The following is a 20292-nucleotide window of genomic DNA, read 5'->3' as shown; positions in this document are numbered from 1 at the left end:
GTCTTTAGATAACAAATGTGTCAAGCTGTTCTGTCTCACTAAGTTAGAATTAGGTTATGTCTGTGCAGAAGAAAGTTTTGGAATAGCTGCAAAAACAATTACAATGCTGCTTGATTCACTGATGATGTTAATTGTAAATCCATATTAATCTGGGGCTGGGCAGGAGTTGCCAGAAGGATTCATTTTCTATGTACCATGACAGATGCTTGTCTCTCTTTCCTTTTTTCTGGTGCCTGAGACCTTAGATATCTCCAGTATTTTCTGAAATGATAAACAGTAGCCTTAAGCAAAGTTGCAGTTGATAGGAAGGTTACAACGGCCTATATAAATCTCCTTACATGACTTCAGCTCTCATAAAAGTAGCTCATAATATTTTAATCATATTTTGGAAGCCTTTGAATATTAACACATAGGAAATATTGTGCCAATAGCCAGTTTCTACATAGGAAACCTTAAGGAGAGTAATTGTTTGTTTCTCTTTTTGATGTGATTCTTAACAAGGGACAGCTATAAGATGCAATCTGGCAGAGAGGATCAAAATGAAAGAGAAAACTCCATTTTAAATCAAAGGTGGAAAGCTGTTCTTTCCAGTCTGATTCTGCTTCTCCTTTTATCTGCAAGAATTATCAAACCCTTAGTCTGTTGCTGATCTATGGATGGCTGTTTGTGGGGGATGAATTTCTTTGTTTGGGGCAGTGCATTTTTGAAAGTTTTTCAGATCTATATGCTGTAGTGTACAACTGTCTAAAACTGCTCAGGTGTTTACAAGTTGTCCTAGTGATGAGGAGCACATGAAAAATTGCAGCATGCAGCTCAATTTTGCCTCTTACAAATGATTTGGTGATTTGTCACATGATAATACCAACATATAAACAAGATTAAAGACACAGAGGCACAGTGTAGATTCCAGGTGAGGTAACTTCAGTGTGAATCACAGGTCACTGCTGAGAGTTCTATATGGCCACACTACCCAGGGGCTGATCCCCAGGTGCGTTATGCAGCTGCCCAGCCGAATGGAGAGAGTGGGAATGATATACCATAATCCCACAGATTTCCTGCTTGTAGGGAGTGGTGCTGAGATAGAGACAGCTGCTGAGAGAGTTCAGCAGAGTATAGAAACAAAGTGAAATGTCCTGTGTCTTTAGCAAAGCCCACATGAAAAATCCAATTAATTTTAATATCTCTTTGAAAAATTCCCAGTTCCATGGCTGTAGGACTGTGAGATCCATGGAGTCACTGACTTGTACGAATAAGTCAGTTCATATTCACAAATGTCTCCTTAGGCTCACCACACACTCAGGAAGACCTTGCTATTTCAAAATTTGTTTCAATCATATTTTCTCCACAGCCATGAGGACTAAAAAGTTGGTGGAGGGGAGTGGTTACTGAGCAGCAAAGGTGGGTGCAAATTCATGTTGGAGAAGATGAATAGAGATCACAGATTTTCCAGGCTTTACTTTAGCTGGCACAAACAGAGGAATCCCAAAATTCTTACTGTGACAGAGACTGCACAGCCCATGAAAGTGTCTTGTTAAGTGTGTTCTCACCCAGCACATTTATGACTGCAATCACTGATACTAGTTACTTGGCACAGCAGATGACAGTTCATTCGTAACTTGGAGGTTTCTCCATTAATAAGTTACCCCCTAATCAGCTCCTGGGAAGGTGCTTTGTGAAATCGTGAAGTCACATTTCTGTAACTTCTCCAGTATGAGATCTGCCCCACACTAGCCACAAAGGATCAAAATTCACCAGTCTGCTGAGCTATAGTTAGAAGATGACTGGAGATGGGAGAGGAAGATGTGAAGTGGTCTCTGCTTCTCAGTCCTAAAATTAAGGGCTGAACCAGCAGCAGCAGCAGCTAGGGCACTTAAGACTCTTGGGCATCCAGTTGGTTGATGGGGGACTGGAATGCGTCCCTGCAGTGGAAAATGGCATAAAGACCATTAATTGTGGTGACACTGTGCCCTCTGTGGTTTCCCCTACTCAGATAAGAACCTCATCTATGGAATTCCAAGGATCTGACCCATGATTTCATTCAGTGGCTTATGTTTCTGTCTAGTTCTTAAGGAAATCTAATGTGGTCTCTATAACTAATCCAAGGAAAAACTGACCTTCCTCTTTTTTCTGTGCTTCCTCATCCCTCTTTTGAATATCCAAGGGTAATAATGGACTATCTCCGCCATTCACTTGTTTTTGTTTCAGATTGTTTAAATGAATTTCCAAGTCAGTGACCTTCTGCATCAGCAGTACCATCTGCCCGAGAGTGACATTTTCATCATCTTGGCAACCAAAGACCTAGAGTTACAGCCCTTCACACTGCCTGTAACCATGCAGCAAAAAGAGCCTTCTGGAACAGCAAAAAAGGATTAAAAATCAGACTTCTACTTATTTTGTAAGTTGTCTCACTTCATGCCTACAGATGCACGTATAGGCTACTATTGCCTAGTAGAAGCTCACCTTTCAGATGAAATTCAATTATCTGCAACCAGACACTTAAATAAGACACTGCCCTACAGAGGCTGCACAATTAACTTAATAGTGGTGTTAGCTCAGGCATTTTGCATGGGCCATTTTCTTTAGAGTTAGTGGCCTGAATTTCAAGTTCAGGTGGGTCTGAAGTTGTCTAAAGGGTCATCTCTGGCATACCAACTGGTTGTCCACAGAAGAAATATGTGAAGCTTGGGCAGGTTCATCTTTAGGAAGGAACTCTTACCTCTGTAAAACATATCCAAGTGTCAGCTTAGAGGTACAAATCTTCTGGCTAGGTCTTTTCCTAGTCTCAGTCCCAACCTTCCAGAAAGTGCAGCTTTCTAATGCTTTTTGATAAAAGGTCTTATATAAGCCAAGTACTTTGTGTCTGAATATTTCTGTAATGACTGACTTACACAGATGTAGTACTACTACAGCTAGGTCTCCATTAGTTAACACAGGTTTCCTGCTGTTACCTTATTTATTAAGATGGCTGTTTCTCGAATTGAAATTTGAGATATCTATTAACACGTGATGAGCTGAACAGATGGCTATATATTTCTAACTTTGAAAATGTATTTTGTGCAGTCAGTTCAGCTGTCCTGCCATCCAGAGAAGTCACGTAAAAAATGAAGATAAACTAAACTGTACCTATGATGTTTATATTCTTTATTATTTATAAGCATCTGAAATTCAAATTTATATTGCCCTGGAAAATTGCTATCTTTCAAAATACTTCACATGATATTAATGATCATCCCAAGCTAAGAGAAAGCTGTAGATCAAATCTAATGACCAGCCTGTGGAGCAGCATTTAAAAAATTGGGATCTCTGTTTACAAAATGGCTTACACAAAAGGATCGGATACAACCATGACATGGACGGTGGGTGGAGACAATCATGTAACCACTAGTTTTTCATGTGGCCACAGTATAAAGTCATGGCAGGGAGTAAAGAGTCCATACCTGCATCAAGTGCAACTTCTGACCTGGTGTTCAGCAGCACAGCCCAGAGCCACTTTTAAAGCCCCTGCTGTAGTTTCAGCTGGCGGGAAAGAAGAGTCTGCTGGGGATTTGTGCTGGAGGGTGTGTGGTGAGGGGATGCAGAGACCCAGGAGGCTGGCCAGCATGGCCTGAGCTTCTTGATGAGCAGGAGTGTTGGTAGCTTCTCTGTGTGTGATGCCGTACTTGTAGTCATGCCAACCTGGTACTTAGTATCAAAGTCAATTTTTGTAACTTTACCATGTTTTTATTATTTTTTACAACATCAAGTTTTATGGGGTTTCTGTTGACCAACTGCAATAATAACAACAACATAATAAAAAGACATGTTTGGTTAGTGAACAGAGCACTGGTAAAGGTCCTGCATTGGCAGCCTTGGGAACTGAAGCTCTCAGGCTATCTGGGAGCAGGTGGCTAAAGTCAGCAACTGGACAAGCTTCCCTAGGCTTGCTCCCAGAGTGCACCTCATCCCTTACTTCCATGCAGCATTGTCGAAAAGGAGGCGAGCACCTCTCTCCACATGTGAGGGAAATTGAAACACAAAGGGATTAAAATATTTGTCTGAAGTCAGCCCTCCATCTCGTCACAAAGCCAGCAATAAACCCCAGGTTTCTGCAGGTTCCACCACTATAGTTCACAGTTTTATCTGCTATCAACCACTAAGAAATAGACTAAGACCTTTTTGTGTGTGATTTCAATAAGCTAGCCATGGTCACTCCTTGGGGAAAACGCACAGTGCAAAATTACGGACTGCAGAACACTGTTAAAGCAGTCACTCACACTGCAGCTATAACCAAGGGCTGCTTCATCAACTCAAGGGAAGGAAAACGCTTGCTCTAGTCCAATTCCTTTGGGGCTGTTGTCCATATCATGACTGTGACACTGCAAAAGGCTGACACTAACGCAAAGTGAAGTTTCTGCATCATTTTTGAAACTTGGGAATAGGTGAGCACTTGCACCGTGGAAGCACCTGAGCTAGCAGGGGGTGGCAGGGCTTGTGTGAGTACCACGGGTAGCCCACCCACAGTAGCCAGACCACCCCATGGGCTAACTAAGCTCTGAAGCAACAGCTTTGTGCTACAGCAACACAGCTGCTCTTGTTACCTCAGCCACACCATTCACCTCTTCTGCATTTTAAGTTACAGCAAGGGCATTTCCATGCCTCTTCTAGAGGGTACCATGAGGAAACGTGAACAACTTTTGTCTGAAACTGGCCACTTCTGTGAAGAGGGATAGGAGGGCAGTGGATTAACACTTTACCTGAATGTTGCTTTTGGTTCTAGATGTTATGGTTGTTAAATCTGGACTTTGAATGGGAGGCTTCATGAAGGTCCTTTTCCAATGGTTGTTGCTGTGAAACAGATGGCTATATATTGTACATTCATATATATATCGCTATATATATATATTCAGACTCCGCTCAGAAACAAAGGTGGCAGCCTCCTTATAAAAGCAATGTCTTGAGAAAAAGCCAGGTCTTCCTAAACAGAGCAGGACATGAGGCTGTTTTGGGGAAGCTGGAGATGAGAGGGGATTAGTTTTAGATACATTTTTAAAAAGCCCGGTAGTTGGGTGTCCTTAGAATCACAATTCACAGTTCAGCTGGACTGGACAGTTGGGGAGCAAGGAGGTAGTATATCTTTACACTGTAGCAAATACAAAAGAAGTGAGCTTAACTAAATTACCAGTAATACCTTTTCTGTTTGCTTTTCTTTAGTATGTCATTGGGAAACAGGCCAGTTTCAGGAATGCAAGCTTTTTTAATTTTCAGTATGTCATTGGGAAACAGGCCAGTTTCAGGAATGCAAGCTTTTTTAATTTTCACTACTACGGTGGGTAAACTGATAGCCTTTGCAAAAATATGGAGCAATGTTTCGGGGATAAAATTAGACCACACTGACTGGCACACAAAGAAATCATCTCTTTAGAAAACATAGCCTTTAGAACTAGAGAACTGTGAGGGATTTCAGATTGCTCAGTCTAACCTTGCACTTAGGCAGGATCAAATACTCAGAGACTACCCTGGCACATGCTCATCTTAACTTACTAAAAACTCCCGGTGAAGGATGCTCCACCAGTCTTCCCAAGTGGTCTGTTCTGCTGTGTCACAATTATAATGTAACATAACGTAACGTCTATGTAACATAATGTAGCCTAACAGAGATTCAGAACATGCCTGTGTTGTGTTTATAGTAGGGACAAGTTTATACTGCCATGACAATGTGAAGGACTGTTAAAGCGAGTTACAAATTAGGTTTAACTTAAACTTTAAGACCTTTTTATATTGCCAGAGCATTATAAAGAGCCCATTAATGTAAGTGAAAGTGAGGCTTCCAGTGTTGCTGACTCTATTTCTAGGGCTGTGGATAAGGAAAACCCTGAAGAGCAATGATGATATTCATTGCATAAAGATAAGTGGATCTCCATCTCTTCTCTGATAGCATTGCACAGTGCCAAAACTTGAATTGTCTGGAAGCAATAGAAAGAGTTACTGATAACAAGAGAGGGTGCAAGATTTTGCAACCATCTGTTGCATATTTTAATACCTATGCAATAGACTTTTGATGTAATTTAATCATTTTTCTCCATAATTTCTGTATTCCATCTTCCTGAGTTTAACATCTATGGAGAGCTTTCAGATACATCTATGTCACTGCCTTGTGTGGTGCATCCTGTGCCCAGATGAAGCTGTACGTGATACCCTGTCCCACAAGGTAAGCCTGCAACTTTCAACGCCTGCATTTCTGCCTGCCCTTTCTTTTGTGGAAGACAGTACAGCTCTTTTCCATTTCTTTCCCTAGTTGAAATCACCTGTTGATTTCTAGACAGCTCCAGGCTTGCATCTTGTGCAGTTGCAGAGCAGCCCAGCAGCCTCTCCCCTCCTCCATGACCCCATATGCTAGAAGCAGCTGGTTGGTCTGATCTGTGATCTATTAACCAGCTGCACTTGGCACACAGAGCTGGGGAGGAGTGGAGAGAGGCTGCAGGTGAGGGTGTGCCTCTGAGCATAGCCCCTGGCTAGAAGAAAGGCATGCTCTTCAGCTGTGGCATGCTGGTGGGTGGCCTCCACTCTCATGTGACCTCCATGCGCTGTTTCACTCAGTGCAGCAGCAAAAGCACAGGGATCTGAAAATCTGTTTTGTTGCATGATGCGCCATAATTGACACAAAGTGTCTGGTCTTCTTCTAGAATGCCAATTTTTAAGGATGTTTTCTTGCTCCGTGAATTGAATAAACCAGTTATGCAATCTGCTTCAGGCCCCACCCTGCCTAACCCTGGCTAGTTAACCTGTAACAGATTGCAAAACTGGTTTGAGTCACACAGTGAAGAAAGAGCCTTAAATCAGATTTTTTGTAGTTTAACTCTTCTCCTCACCAATAACTTAAGCCATCAGTTGTTAATTGTGGTGCAACTGAAAAAAGCACAACGTGTGTCACCTGGTCATTCCTTTTCTACATTTTAATGGCTTCTGTCAAAGTTTTGGAGATGAAAAGCTAGGTAGCAGGAAAAAAACTCTCTTCCCAGTACTTCAGTTTGGATGCCTAATTCATATTCTCTATGTAGGATTCACATATACGCTAGGAATAGCTCACACGTGACTGAGCTGCTATGGCCATAGCTCAGCTGATATGTATTACCTTGCTAAGCTGCTGTAACTGGCTTGTGTGTCTGAGCCAATGCTGGAATGAAATGTAGGTAAATAGTTCACCCCCTTTTAACCTGGGCAGCAGAACATACCTATGTCTCAAATAAATATTTTTTACTTATTTTTTCCACTGGCCTGAATTCACAGGACACCTACAGGTTAGACAATAGTGCCCCGGGAGAAGAGAAAACAGACCAAAAAAGTATAGACAATGTTTTATACATGTAAAATGTTAATATATATATTCATAAAACAACTTGATCCCAAGCAAGCTTATATTCCCCATGACTATGCATTATAGCATAGTAGAGAGTGTATGTGAGCCTAGCTTACTGATTTAAAATGTAAAGTCAATGCATGCGCCTTCTAAGCAGATGTCCCTACCAACCGGCATTAGAGCCATTGCCATTCCCTCTGGCCTGTTTTCAACCTTTAATTCTGTGTTGAAAAGGGAGCAGAGTGAGCAGGAGGTATAAGGTGGGGCTACTTTAATGCCTATTTCCAGTCCAGAGGCAGACATCAAGTAAATTTTGCCTGAGCTACACTGAGGCCACACAGTTGATGAATCCCGCTTTTCTGTTTGAGAACTCGTATTGCTGGCTATGCCCCGGTCTCTTGGGAAGGAGTGCTGTGTGTCATTTCAGTTCCCAGTCTGGAAGGCTGCATCCATTGATAGCTTGCCTGGAAGAGCTGGACCTGACCCACAGCTTTCCTGTGCAAGGAGCTCAGTAAAATGTAATGAATAGCTCTGGAGGAGAACCCACCACTCTGCAGGAGGGCCACATCTGGCAGCCCTTCCTCCCCAAGGCTTGCAGCGATGCATTCCTCTCAAGCAGAGAAGGATGTTAACCCCAAGTTTCTTCTGTTCTGAGTGGATGCACCAAAGCTTATTTACTTTACTACTAGGGAAGGACAATGAATGGCAATGCCACTTTCTTGCCCTCACTGCTGTACCCACACTCGGTAGAGGCAGACAGGGTCTGAATTGCAAGAGGAAGACACCTCCCGTTATGCCAAGTAAGGTGCCTTCATGCTGACAGAGGAGCAGATTTCAGGTTACACTGCTTTCCTAAGAATGTCTTTTTTAGCTTGTTCTAAGCACCTCTACCTGACCTGCGGTGAATTTTACTTCAGGTACCTAACTTTTCCCATGCATCATCCATTGCTTCTAACACCAAGGCAAACCCACAAGTCAGGAGCTGCAACACTGAATGCTGGGGTTTTTTAACCCTTAGAGTATCAGTGCTGTGGTCAGCTATGGGAAAATATTTTTAAAAAGAAGGAAGGAAAAGAAAATATCATAAATAAAAGTTCTTGTGTTGCATTTTTGTTAGGGTAATTAGTTGTACTGCACCAGCAGTACAACTCAAATGAATGGAGGGCTCATAGAGCCTTTGTCTGCTGCAGGGCTAACAGGTGATGTTTCTTTAGCAGAGTTCAGCCATGTACCACTATTCTTTGCTAGTACAGACAAGATTAGATGAAGAAACACTGCTGAAGGATGGGGTTACAGGCTTCTAATTTTATCTAACTACTATCTGGTGTTTCTTCTTTACTTGCTTTCAGCAGTTAAAAGTGACTCAAAAGACTTCACTTGTCTGTAACTGTATATGTAAGGCCATTATTATTAATAAATCAAACTACTTCCCTTTGTATATGCTTGGAAGGAATTTAACATTGCTAAATGCTCTACTGCAGCTAAGAATGTGGCCGCTCTAAATTTCCTTTCTTTCCAGCAGTTGCTGATATCAGTTCTGCAGTACCTCTATATTACAAGCCATTTAATTATACTTACCTTAAAAATTCAGCCAAAGCTTAGCTGGGGCCTGATTTTCAGTGAACCTCAGTTCTGTACTCACAATGAATTTAGATGACTTTGTGACCTGAAAGCAAGCAAATAAATTAAGAAGCTGGTTTTTAAAACTGTTTTTTTTTACAAATATTGGGGATGCAATATTTTAGGGTACAAAAGTTGTACCCATTTGGTTTTGGAGTATTTTGGAAGCTAACTTGTGGACAAACTAGGAACATGACTCTTACACAGTATCGGAGACCAAGAAGTAACAAGAACTAACAGAGCTGGAGAGAGGATTGTTATAGGCAAAGAAGAAAGGAAAAAGAACTACCAGAGGGTAGTGTGGTAGATAGGTTTGCATTAGGAAAGTGTGATGGGCTAAAGGCATAAGGAGCAGTTAAAAAATTGGTAGTACTGAGTTCTAGTGTTACCTTAGCTATTGTGATGATTGCTTTGACTTCCTGTAACAACTTCCAGTTGGTAAAGAGGAAGTACTAATGCTTAGGGTGCAGAGGTGGTGTGAGGATCAGCTGCTTAATGTGTATGAAGTTCTTTGAAGATGATAAATGTTATATAAATCAGGAAATGCTAACAGACATCATCCATCTGGGACTGATCATGAAAAACAACAAATTAACTAATTTCTTCAGGATTTAGAGGGTAAAAGAAACACGTAAGACATACAAAGCTGTGCAGGTGGTGGAGTAATTGCATTTGTGAGGTCATCTAAGATGAAATCACAAGTGAAGTGAGGTTAGGATACTCTGAGTTTATGATAAACATTTGTCCATTATGTCATCTCATTGTTTAACACACTTCTATCCAACTATTTAACGACCATTTAGAGGACCTTGCCTGTCCTGCTTACCTGTGATTGTTTAATGGCCATTTAGAGGACCTGTGATTCACATCTCCTTACATGCCCCACTTACCTGTGACAAGCACAGTGGGTACAACGCTTTGCCCTGCCTGTCCTGCTGTGCACAACCATCAGCAGTGCACCTTCCTTACCAGGTGACTTGCAGTTGTCACCACCTTCCTTCTGCAAATACCTGCTAATTAAGACCGTACAGTTATTAAACCAGTGCATTTTGTTTTTCCCCACCTGTGGGAGGTATTGCTTTTCCTGAGGGATACCTATTTGAGGTGGTCCTCCATTCCCATGGACCCTTTCATGTGTTGGCAATGCATCTTGCTGGCTCTCTGTGGGATGTAAAGCAGCATAGGCCTATGAACAAAAGGAGCATTTGCAGTCAGGATTAAGCTTCATAGCAGCCAGTCCATCTACTGGAACTTGCAACACTGCAAAATTCTGAAATTTAAGACTGTTAAACTGTTTTTTTAATATAAGTAACACTGTCAGTTCAACTACTGTTTGTCATTACTGCGACATGACAGAGAAAAAGCAGTGAGAGAAGAGACCATCTAATATTAAAATTAACAGTGGGGGTCAGATTCTGATCAGACTAGAGGAAAAACTAGCCCCTGCATCTTCAGCTGAGTTTTCCTTTTCCTGTTTCCCAAATTGCCTTCCTAAATACAGACCAGATGAAAAGTGTTTGTGGTTCCCCTTGGGAAGGGGGAGGAAAGGTCAGGATTTATATCATGATATTTACTACTAAAAATTCTGTAATGGCCGTTCCAGAAACTTGATTCTGAGGTTCTCATCCTCATGAACTGAGTGCATGTAACTACTTACCCATGCAATATTATGATTTCCCAGCAGCTTTAGGTAATTTTTTCTTCTTTCATTACCCAACCAACTGCAAATTATTCTTCATAATTTTCCTACTGAAAAGCCGCATAAGCTTGGCCTTCAAGGATTAGTTGCAATAAGGAATGCATTACCTCTCTTCAGATTTCCTATTATACTCATTTGAGCATTCAAATAGTCAAGTTTAACAGGAAAGAGCAATATATGCTTCCAAGAGTCCCTTCCCACTGCCTCTCCTCTCCCCTTTCCCTCCCCCTCCAAAAACCTAGAAAGACCAAAACCTGCCAGGTTTGAATCACCTCACACACAGTGCCGAGCTCTTTCAGCTCCCCAGTTCTGCCCTCAGGAAACCCTGAGCTTTGAGGGGCTGAACAAGTTTCTGTAGTATGCTAGCAGAACATGCACCGCAAAAATAACGAGGCGAGAAGAATTCAGATACTTTTTGTGGGTCTCATTATGCGGACCACAGAGAAGAGAGCATGGCAAGAGGACGTATCTCTTCCGACTCTGTCCTTTCTTGTCAACATCACCTTTAACACCTCTGCAGACCTCAGGCTTTCTCACTTCAGGTTTCTCCCAATTTTTTTTACGATGTAAAAGAAACCATGTACATTGATAATGCAGGTGTAATTCCACCTGCATTATCAATGAAGAAGTGTAGAAATTAGTTTAAAATAAGGGTATGTTCTAGCTAGACCTTTGGTGCTCATTCTGTCCTGCCTGCCTCAGTCATAGGGTGGATATCATTTCCATCAGGTTTGGTTTTGTATTTAGCAGGATGCCCACTGATACTTTGAACTCTGCACAGAGGAGGATTAAACAATTCTTCTTTGTCAGGGACGCTTTGCTTTCCCCTCAGGTGCTGCCACTCGTGGTTCAGTAGCTGTGGTAGCTGTCCCCGGTGGTTGGCCAGCGGTGTCTGCCGCACATGGCTGGTGGGCAGGGAGGTGTGCAGCGGCACCACAGGAGCCCCAGCGCAGCCCGGGCCGTCGCGGCACCTCGCCTCCAGCCTGTGCCCGTGGAGACTCGATTGCAAACAGGCAGATCCAAATGCCGTGTGGATTCGTGGCTTCTGCCATCTCGGGTAAGTCAATGGTGAAAGTGCAATTTGTCTTTTAGAGAAGAAGCTGCTAGCTCTGGTAAGGTTGCCTGGCACTTTCTGTGGTAAAAACTCTTCCGTTTCTTTTGTCAAGATGGTATAAAGCCTCCTGTGTTTGCTGCTGCTCTCTGAGATCTGGCTGTTGAGTTGTTTAAAGTCTTACCTGCTCTACAATGTGTTCCTTTCCCCAGAAACAGTAACAGACAGGCACCCTTATGATTCCTTCTCAGGAACTGGAAAAGGCCTACTTAGAGTTAATTTGTTTTGGAAAGAAAAAAGCCTGGTCCCTCTCCCTGGAGAACTCACCTGTGGCATCCTTTCTGTGAGGTAAACGAACACTTATTAATGGCCTTGAACAGCAGATCTCGCTGACACTGTTGCTTTTAAGAGCTTGAAATACTCCTTAGATGTAGATTTTGAACATCATCCAGAGGAAGCCTCTAAAGGTATTTAGGTGTTCAAGATGAACACTAAGATGTCTATTTTATTATTACTGTTATTATTCAGGTGTCTAGATAAAGTACGGAGATTTCTCAGGGTATCTACTCTCTAAAAAAGCATGGAAATCAAAGGGAATTAGTCACTTAGGTACTGAAGATTAAAAACACCTCTGCCTATCCTCTAGCACCTAAATACCATTAGACATTTTGGCCAAAGTGGAGAGGGGGAATAAAATATACCATTTACATATTAAGCAGTTTGAGAAGTGCTCAGAAATCTGAAATTTTGACAAATCCAGGAAAAGAGATTCTGTGGAATTTGAATAGGATTTTTCCCCCTTTTTCCCCAGCAGACAATCACTGTAATGCTGCAAAATTTGTAGTGCAAAATATTTTAAAAAGCAACTACCCAAGCGGTTTTCACAGTAATTTGTTTCAGTCAGTGGTGCTAAGAATTATTGCTATTGGTAGAAAGAATAGGCTGTTGTGCTTATATTGTTTGCTCTAAAGCAGGACAAGAGCCACACCATTTTGATGTTAGTGATTTCATCAGTGGGAGAAATACACAGCCCTGGACTCTGGTCGTGTAATTTTAAAAAGCTCTCAGTTCACCTTTAGAAATAAGCAACCAGAATTGTCTGAAATTATATATTTCCACTCTCTGCACTGTTTTAACTCAGTTGGGCTCTGAGGCCGTGGTTCATGTCCTGGCTTCCTCTCGACTCAATTATTGTAATTCATTATTAAACTGTTATTTGTTTTCATTCTTTACACTGTCTGCTGCTTTACTAAGCTCAGCAGCTAGATTTATAATATGGAGAGCTCTGTTCCATTACATTACAGCTTCCCTGTAGTATTTTTGTTGGCATGTTCAACAACACGTTGGTTTAGATATTTAATTCTTTGCTCACTATAGATTAACCCTAATCTACATACTGCTTTTAAGCATTTTCCAAAATTAGCAGTTTTCCTAATCTGAACTGTAGTCCAAGTATAAAGTTTTAAAATAATTTCAGTGTTTGCAACCAAAATGCTGTATCCAAGCATTGCTGAAATTTGAGGTTCATTCCAAGTCCAGAATGGGCTCTGAATCTAAAGTTTGGAAAGTCCATCTTGTTTTCATCTGCCAGTAAACTACTCTAGGAATAAGTAAACTATTCTAGTAACTCTGTATCTTTTGGAGACTTAAAAGCATCATCTATGTTTGGCTGGATGGAATGAGGCATGTAAGTAATTTGCCATACAGTTGGCATAGCTAATGGCAATGGGGAAGGGGACTACAACTCTTATTAGACTCCCTGATGCTGTGAGATCACTACTGACAGTGATCACATTAATGAAAATAAGAGTGGTTCCTATATGTAAGCCACAGTCCAGTCTTCATTTAAGCATTCCCACACTTGCCTCCTTGCAAGTTGCAATAGGACTTGCACTCAAGAAACATTTTGCTGAAAAATATAAAAACTGATAGTACTGAAGACCTTTATTATCTAATTGTATTTTTTGTGTGTTCTTTCTATCCTTCCTTACCTTTTCCTTTCACTGTTAAGCTAATTCCATTTCCTTACTTCCATCTCCTATTTCTACTACTACGTATTTTTCTTCTTGTAAGCTACAGACTCTCTTGTGTTCCTGGCCGGTTTCCCCTCAGCTATTCTTTCCTCCCCATTGATTCCTTTCTGTCTGCAGGTTTCCCTTTCTCCATTTTTATCCCGTTTCTTCCTTTCCTTTTATTCCTCTTGCCTTCCTTCTATAGCCACAAACTCTCTCTTCTCTCCTCTTTTCTGTCTCTCCTCTTCCTCCAGTCTGTGTCCCTGAAGTACTTTTACTGATATCTTTCTCTTCAATCTCATTCTTTCTCTGTCTTAATATTCTTCCCCATATTCCACACTTGTATATCTCCTTTCTGGCTGAGATAAGCCTTTGTCCCAAGGAAATGCCCCTGTCCAGGCTTGTCCCAATGTCCCTTTGTTTTCTTGAGCTTTTGTAATTCTCAGCGCACCTGTATGCCTGAAGAAGCCATTCATCAATAAACACAGAGCAAGCAGTTCATTAGAGTAAGCTCTCTGTATACAAATGTGCCTCAAATATTCCTTCCTTCCGCAGCCATAGAGCCCTCAAAGAAGTCTACCCTCGCAGGAAGGAAGTGGCTGGGTTAACACACTGGATGATACTGCTGCTGACCTTCCTCAGCCCTCACCTTGCTGCCAAAACATGCAGACCTCTCTCTCCCCAGTACACATTTTTTTTTCTGTTGGAAATTCGCTGGGATTCCAGGTATGTATTTTTTGAAGTGACTGCCAATATGATATGATATGGTATGACCGCTACATGGTATATCAGCCTCTAACAAGAAAGATCAATACTTGTCAAGGTTTCCCTCAGTTTTTAGAGGCTATTGGTTTTATCTAGAGCTCTCTGGGCTACAGGCCCATGCTCAGCAAGTATCATGATATAGTCACCATATTAGTTTGCTGTCCATCTTGGCCTCAGTTCTTGTGTCTTAATTGGAGTAGTTTCTGGGGACCAAAATATTGTCAAGACAACATTTCAGCCATGAGTTGGAAACTCGATTGTGGATGAACCTTGTACATTGTGTTAAGGGAAGATCTCCAGTCTTCCCTGAGCATTTGTTTTTAAGACCTCATTGCCTGTGAAGAGCAGCAATGCAACGTTTCACAAGTTTGAGAAATAATCAGAATTTTGTGAGTATTCCCTGCTGCTGGCAGCTAACAATGAAATATCATCAGGTAAATTTAATTCTTCTTCTGGGAAGAGTTCTAGATAGCAAAGGATCTACTGAGCTGTGTTTGCAGATACAGGCAAACAGCTACTACCTGGCTTAAGCTTGATTCAAGTTCATCCACAATCACAGGTCTAGAAAAGAAACCTTTTTTTTTGTTCTTTTCCACGAGGAGAGTATAATGCTGCAAATTTTCATTGCTTTCATTTCTGAGAGCTGCTACCGGTAGAGTTTTCAAACTCTTTTTAGCCACTGTCCAAAATTTTGGCATTCTCCTTCCATATGTACATAGTTGTGATACCTTCTGGGCCCTGCAGAGGCATAAAAGTTAGTCAGTATTCTCAGCACTTTCTCTGCAAGCCGCATGGGAAAAAAATCTTGTTCATTTAAACGGGTTCCTTATCTCTGTGCATGGAGTGAGCACAGTGGAATGAATCTCCGCTGTAAGTCCAGTAACATATAACTGAAAAATCTATGGTATGGGGATAAGGAGCAATGTTTTTTCCTGTTTTTTCTGTTCCAGCCTTGGAAAGGTGTCAGTAAACTTTGGATATACTCAAAAGTCTATGGCTTAGTACAGACATTTGCCAACTGGTTGAATTTTACAAATTGCACAGGCTCTTAGACACTTATTAGACTATTATTAGAGCTGTTTGAGAAAAGGAGGAGGGGAAGAGAAAGAAAATTCTGTGTGCATATGCATGTGTGTGTTTAAGGGGGTTCCCTGTAGCCTCCTTTGGGAAAGAAATTTTTCACCCCATGTGGAATGATGTTGGAATTTTTTTTTTTTTGAAATATGTTCACATTCTCCCAACCTTTTGACCAACACATTCTCAAATTTTGGCTCTGCTCGATATTATTGTTCATTGCATGTGGTTGTTTTAGGGTTGGGTTTTAGTAGACTTGTTAATATCAACAGTGCGATCTCCTGATCAGTGGGAACTTTGCATCTTCCTCTTGCACTGTCCAACATACATACTCTGTGCCTGAAGCACAATGTTCAAAGCCAGTTGCAGCCGCTCTGTGAACTGCAGCATGCGCCTTAAGCGACTCATGTTTTCAGGAGGCTCCTGGGTCAACTGTGGGCTACAATGATGGCTGTTATCAGCATGGCTGTCTTATGAGGTTGGTTGCTGGGAAAGCACCGAGAAGGGCACGTTTCCAGCATTTACAGAGAGACATGCTTGGCATATTTTCTGAATGTCATACGCTAGTAATATACAGGCTATTTATTGTGAATTCCACCAGCCCCCATCGAGTGCATGTCATGAGGTTACACATGATGTGAGCATGTTAATGCTGTCTGATGACACCAATATGTGGTGGTTCTGAGGTTGTAATGCGATTTTCCTTGCACTGCCTGACATCTCCAAAAGCGGTAGCCCTGCTGGGCAAACTTTCAAAGGTGGATAGAAATGTATGTTTGCACATCAAAATAGGCAATTTATTTCACAAACAGGCACCGAGGTGTCCAGTTATCCATTTTGCTTATGCAAATGCAAGTTTTCACAAGCACAACAGCTGTGCCTGTACTGTGATTACTTCCATAAGGTAACTCAGATTGTTAACCGAGGGAGATGTGCATTATAGTAACGCTCAGCAAGCTTTTCTGGGGGAGGGGCTGCGCCCATACCAGACGGCTAAGGATACGCTCACAGCACTCAGGCTCACAACTGGAGCGGTGCAAAACTTGTAGCATGAGAGCTGCAGCTGGGGCCAGCCTTGTGAGAAGGGTGATTTGGGGTGAAGCATGCAGGCTCCTCTGGTGCTCCTGGGCCAGGCGTGAGTTCAGCCCTACTGTGAGGTTTGATGTGAACAAACCTTCCTGCTCAGGGGCTCGGGGACTTGGGCTCTGGCAGGTCCCGGGCTAGCGTGGGCGGCCGGGTGGCCTCCTGGGCACAGGCTCGCCCTTCCCAGGACCAGCGGGCCAATCCCAGGGCTCTGCGGAGCACCAGGGAGTGGTTGGAGGGGAAAGGGGATCTGCAGCCTGCCTCCCCAGTCGCCCGCACGCCAGGGCCAGCACCCTGGGCACAGCCAGCACCTGCAGAGCGTCACAAGCCAATGCGGCCCTATGGCGAACCCAGCACCATGGCAAACCATTGCAACCCCACTGCAGCCCTACCGCAACCCCCGGCTTGCTGCAAACCGCCGCAGCCCCACTGCAAACTCCTGCAGCCCCACCCCGCGGCCCGGGCCCGGGCCCGGACCCGAGCCCGCCCCCGCGGGCGCCGCTCAGGTGTCCCCGGCCCCCCCGGCCCGGGCTCCCCTATGAGGTCAGCGCGGCGCGAGGCCCCGCCCGCCGCCCGCCCCGCCCCGCCCCGCCCGCCGCCCGCCGCGGCCGCAGGAGGCGCGGGCCGCGCTCCGCTCCGCCCCGCGGCGCCCGCTCCCGCCCGCTCCCGCGTTCATCTCATTCCTCCCCTCATTCCGCGCATTCCTCGCATCGCTGGCGCCGCGCAGCCCGGCCGGACCCGGCCCGCCCCGCGCCCCGCCGCGCCGCGCCGCGCCGGCCGGGCAGCAGCGCGTCCCTGCGAGGGCTCCGGCCGCCGCGCGCCCCGCGATATAAATAGCGAAGCCGCAGATCAAAAATAAGCGCGGGGCTATAAATAGCCGCGCGGCCCGGGGGGCGCCGGGCGAAGTTTGCCATTGGGCTGCGGCGCGCTGGCGGCGCCGGCGGAGGTGGGCAGCGCGGCGCGGAGGTGAGTGGGGCGCGGGCGGCGCGCGGGGGAGCGGGGCCGCCCGCGCCACTCCGCGCCCCGCGGGGGACGGGGGGCGGCCCCGCGCCTCCCCGCGCGCCCCGCAGGTGCCCGGGGGCGGCGGGGCGGGCGCGGGGCAGCGGCGGCGCCCCGGGAGCCTCGGCCGCGCCGGGGCTCGGCAGAGCCGCAACAGGCGGCGGCGGCCCCGCTCGGCGGTGTCCTGAGTCACCGCGCGGCGCCGGGCGCGCTCGCTCGCTCACACACACACACACACACACACACACACACACACACACACACACGCTCGCACAACGCACACACACAACTCGCACACACGCGCACTCGCACCGCTCTCTGACATTCTTCGCATTTTTTTTTCACGAAGACGGAAGAAGTTAGGAGCAGCCCCGAGCTCGCAAAATAAAATCACAGCAATAATAAATTAAAAAAAAATCCCCCGGCGCTGCGGGCTGCGCAGCCGCTCGGTCCGCCTCGGGAGAGCTGTGCCGTGTGGCGCCCTGAGTTTCGCTTACCTCTCCCCCTTCTATTTTACCCTAAAAGATGAAAGAAGGAATGTCCTTTTTTGCTGCTTCTTCTCCTTCTCCAGAGCTGCTGCCGCTGCTGCTGGTTAATTGCACATTCAAGTGGAAAATTTTCGGGAGTCAGCAGAAACATTGTATCCAAAAAAGACAAAGTCGCAGTTACAACAACACCGAGGAGATTGTCCCTGGAAAACTTCCTTTCGGTAGGAACCATAGGGTTATTTATTTATCCATAACGTTTTACAGAGATCCATTCCACAGATGTGCACAGCGCTGATGTCGAGGGCCGGTCGCAGCCTTTGTTCGCAGAAGGAGCGTTTTGAAAGGAAGTACACTTCTGGGGGGAGGGAAAAAGTTATACAGTACAGCTTTTGTAACGCAATTTAAACACCGCTGCCCTCTCCGAACAACTAAACAGAAATAATGGAGAGAAATAAAGCGGGGAGGGGGACCCGGCTCTTTTCACCAAGTACAAAAAGTCTGTGCCTCTGCCTCTGTTGAATGTAATTCTGTGCATGATTTTGCTCCTCTTGAAATCTGTTTTAAGTTGAATGGTGTTACAGTATAAAAATATTTATGAAACAATGAAATACCAGCCACCCATGTTTCTCAGGAGAGTTGTTAACTTATTAGAAACAAGTGCCTGCCTTTGATACGAAGAAATGAAAAGTGACCTCCAGAAGTGCTGGAAAGTTAGGGAGCAGTTATGCTCTGCGTTTTCTGAATGTAAATGGCTCCCAATATATTTTTTTGTTTTTTTGTTTTTTTTTAACTGTTCGTTATTGAACACCATCTGGGAAAGAAGGGCCAAGAAACATCAGATTGTACTGGTGTATTCTGATGTAAAACATCATGTATAAGAAAAGTACGCTGAAATGGCAGAGCCTCGGGGAAAAAAGTACCTATACAGCTGTACGGCTGTCTAACAGAAACATATTTACTTTCTCTTAATGCTGATAAAGTTTGGAAACACAATATTGCTAGTTAACAGTTTTATAGAGATATCTAACTAGATAATGGCAAAGTTTGGAGCTCTACAGATAAAATATTGTATTCGGTAGCTGAATGTTCAGTTATTATGCAGTGCATCTAGTATGGAAATCTCTGTGGGAATGCCCCTTATGGGAAAATTCATATAAATAACAAAGTACTACCTGCAATTGAATATGAAAACAAAAATGATTACAAAATGATTATAATTACATTAAGACTTAGTTTAAAATTATGTAGGATGCTTCATATATCCCTAGGTTGGGAAAGTGTGTCTGTAATATATGATGTATTCTGTCTCTATAAATAGTTGGGGAATACCATTACAGGGATATTGGATTGTACTAGTGGTAAGATGGTGCTATCAAAAACAACACAGAAGCGGATATTAAATTACTTATTTGGGGGAGTAGGAGGGAAAGCTTGCATGTTTGTAAGTTTGTGTATATATATGTATACATGTTTTATTTGGGATAGAAATACAGGAATTAATACTGTGAGTGTTCTCAGAGCCTGAACTGAAGATTTTATGCGTGGGTCACATTTTTAACTTGCATCTATTTAAAGTCAACTTTTTCAAATAATTTTGATTTAAAGGTAAACTTTTTTGAGATGCATTTATTTTTCACCTCTGTGGTAAAATGTGCCTTTAAAAACTGCACTGATTTTGAATTGGGTCATAATGTATTTTCTATACCAGCAGGGATAATTTTGCATTTTGTTTGATGCAGGTTTATATCAGCTGATCAAGCAGAAATTTTGGGTGCAAATGATTTATCTCAATTTTTTGTTTTAGTAATCTAGAAATACCTTTGAATAGTACTTCATTGCTAAATGCGTATTAGGTGTATTTTGAGCATCAATTTTAAATATGCTGTTTTGGTGAAGTAAATATTACTAGTTTTTACACCCAGAAGAGTGTAACAACAGCTCTCAAGATTGAAATTACTGTTTTATATATTGTGTAGTTTCTCAGTCACAGTGCTGAGTGGGAAGTACGCGAGCAGTGAGGCAGAGAAAAATCTTCATTTGACATGAACCTTAGCAAAGACAGCCACTGCTTAAAGCAGTTTTAATTAAACAGCTAAAAAAGAACAACATAAACTTAATTGTGAACTAGACCCGCCGTGAATTTCCAGCCGAGAAATGATAGTGTG

At 43.5% G+C, this 20292-nt stretch overlaps 1 protein-coding gene and 1 long non-coding RNA gene across 8 annotated transcripts in view; one reads left to right on the top strand and one right to left on the bottom strand.

Moving 5' to 3' along the window:
- Positions 1-1962: 1962 nt before the first annotated feature.
- LOC112985701 (uncharacterized) lies at positions 1963-18260 on the bottom strand. Its single transcript, XR_003259806.2, has 4 exons — positions 18137-18260; positions 10020-10142; positions 8915-9002; positions 1963-4824 (listed from the first exon to the last, which is right to left on the bottom strand). It is a non-coding gene; the product is annotated as an uncharacterized LOC112985701 (long non-coding RNA).
- The window catches only part of TEAD1 (TEA domain transcription factor 1), a 160602-nt gene continuing 158521 nt past the window's right edge, over positions 18212-20292 (top strand). For all 7 annotated transcript variants that reach the window (XM_026104537.2, XM_026104536.2, XM_026104534.2 and 4 more), the window contains exon 1: positions 18212-18348. The gene's annotated coding sequence lies outside the window, so the exon portion shown is untranslated. The remainder of the gene's footprint in view (positions 18349-20292) is intronic.

Source organism: Dromaius novaehollandiae, chromosome 5, assembly GCF_036370855.1.
Source record: "Dromaius novaehollandiae isolate bDroNov1 chromosome 5, bDroNov1.hap1, whole genome shotgun sequence".
In the NCBI taxonomy this organism is placed as follows: Eukaryota; Metazoa; Chordata; class Aves; order Casuariiformes; family Dromaiidae; genus Dromaius; species Dromaius novaehollandiae.
Note: the sequence above shows the minus strand (reverse complement) of the source record. Positions and strands in the feature narration are given on the sequence as shown.